At 55.1% G+C, this 2196-nt stretch overlaps 1 protein-coding gene across 2 annotated transcripts in view; it reads right to left on the bottom strand.

Annotated features, from left to right (window-relative positions):
- The window catches only part of LOC123046607 (protein AE7), a 4123-nt gene extending 3543 nt beyond the window's left edge, over positions 1-580 (bottom strand). The window contains exon 1 of one of the 2 annotated variants that reach the window (XM_044470005.1): positions 428-580. The gene's annotated coding sequence lies outside the window, so the exon portion shown is untranslated. Of the gene's footprint in view, positions 351-427 lie in introns of those variants that run through there. The other variant, XM_044470006.1, reaches the window with a different exon arrangement.
- Between the last annotated feature and the right edge of the window lie 1616 nt (positions 581-2196).

The raw sequence follows: 2196 nt of genomic DNA, 5'->3' as shown, positions 1-2196 counted from the left end.
CTCCTCTGGTCGGCGGTGCAGGAGAGAGGGCCGGACGGGCGGGAAGGCTGGAGGGCCAGAGGTAGGGGACGGGAGGGGCGGAGGTACTGGACGGCGGGACGGGCGGAGCTAGGGGAAGCGTGGAGGGGCGGAGGGCGCGCCGGGGGGGCGGGCGGCGGCGGCAGTAACCCTAGCTTTGTGCGGGAGCGGGGGCTGGGAGCGCTGGCTGCTTCGTTGGCTGGGGCCGCACGAGCGTGCGGCGGTGCGAGGCTGAGAGGTGCGAGCTCTAGGTAGGAATTGGTGACGCGGACGACTGATTGGAAGGGATCGTGCCAGCCAGCTTCGTGCTCAACGAAATCCCACAAACAGGGGAAGCGGAGCACGTCCCCAGTTACAGCCCTCTTAAACATAGCGAATGGGACGGCCGAGGGAGAGGAAAGGAGCTCACCGAAGAAACCCAGCGAACGACGGCGGCGGGCGGCGGGCGGCGGGCGGCGCTCTGTGCTCGACGATGTTAACTCGCGTCGGCGTTCTGTGCTCGTTCTATGGTGGTGTGTACTGTGTAGCTCAAGTCCAACTTCTCTTTCGGTCCTACTAGTTGGACCGGGCTGGCCGGCCCGGGATAGGCCATTCCGCCTTGTCAGCCAAAAAACAAAAAAAAACAGAGGGGAGAAAAAGCACGCACGCAGGCTAAAAAAAGAAAGAGAAACGCTAATTCCTACCTTCCTTTAGGGTGTGTTTGGTTCGAGTCACGGGCTGGAATGTCATGGGTCGGACCCGTTCCTGGGCCCTGTTCCTACGTTTGGTATGTAACTGGAACCAGAACGACATCGTTCCCACCGAGCGAATATTCGGTCTATATCCGGAACATGCCGATACCTCCAAATCGGAGGAACGACGCGGAACGGCTCTTGCTCACCCCTCACGTCTCCCTCGGCGGCCCGCTTATCTCCCTCTCTCGCCTCTCTCTCTCTCTCTCATCCGACAGGAACAGGCAGGCGGCGGCGGCAGGAGGTGAGCGGCGGCAGCGGGAACCGGCAGGCGGCAGAGCTGGAAGAAGGCGAGCGGCAGCAGGCGGTGCCTGCTCTGCTTGTACTTGTCCCTGCCTCCGCACCCACCATCGGCGCACCAGGCAGTCGCCCCCTCCTCCTACGCCTTGAGTTCTTGGCTGCTGGACCACTTCCTCGGCCGCAGATCGGGCCATGAGCCGCAAGCTTCGCCCTTCACCAGAAGATCTGCTCTTCCATGCCCAGTTCGAGCCTCTCCTTCCGTTTTTTCCCTCAGATCGGAAAGAGCGGCGTGATGCAAGCATCAGCAAAGGCAAGCAACATCGTGGCTTTTTGGTTGTGCGCAATTAGTGGCGACTGGTGAAAATTGGCTGATGTTATATGTATGCATCGTGATTGTTCGTAAAGAGGATTTCTTTGTGACTTAGACAAACTCAATCACATATTGTAGTTCCCTCTGTTCAGACTAGATGATATATATGTTTTCTGTTTAGCACTCCAATCCGACAGTATTTGTTGTGAATTTGTTTGTTGCTTAGTAGAGTACTGGTAGTAGTTTAGTTTCCAAAAGAAAATCAGAGTTTAACTGGTATGCAAGAGGTGAGCTGTATCAAATTCATCTCATTTTATCTCTGCACTCTACTAAACACAGGGACGGAACCAACCCATTACACTGGAATGGAACCATGACATTCCATTCCACTTCGTTCCTGAACCAAACACACGTAGGGCATCGCCAATGCTCCAGCGTGGGCAGGCGCCCCAGCTATCCACGCAGGATGCAGCAGGAGAGAGAAGAAAAGATGGATGCTTGCAGAACGAATCGGTCTCTTACAGCAGAGGCCGGTGCTTCACCAGAAAGAAGGAGAAAAGAAGAGGATAGCAGCAAAAGCGTGGAAAACTAGTGCAGTCATTGGTTTAGAGAAAGAGAAAGATAGGAGGAGAGAGAGTGCATGAGGGACCACACCGTTGGGTAAAACTAGTGCTCTAATTTTTTTGTTCCGACATGGATCATGGAGAAACGGTATAGTGATGCTACCATTGTTCATGCCCTTAGACGCCGGCGAGGCGATGATCTCCACCTTGTCTGTCTGCTGTTTCACTGGCTAGTGGAGGGGGTGAGCTCCCATTTCTCTTTCAATTGGTCCATGTTTAGTGTCTCGTCTTTGTCTAATAAAACATCAGCTTGGTGTGGTTGCTACTCTATTGA

Source organism: Triticum aestivum, chromosome 2B (genome assembly GCF_018294505.1).
Source record: "Triticum aestivum cultivar Chinese Spring chromosome 2B, IWGSC CS RefSeq v2.1, whole genome shotgun sequence".
Lineage (NCBI taxonomy): Eukaryota > Viridiplantae > Streptophyta > Magnoliopsida > Poales > Poaceae > Triticum > Triticum aestivum.
The sequence above is the reverse complement of the archived record's forward strand: the minus strand, read 5'-3'. Positions and strand labels throughout refer to the sequence as shown.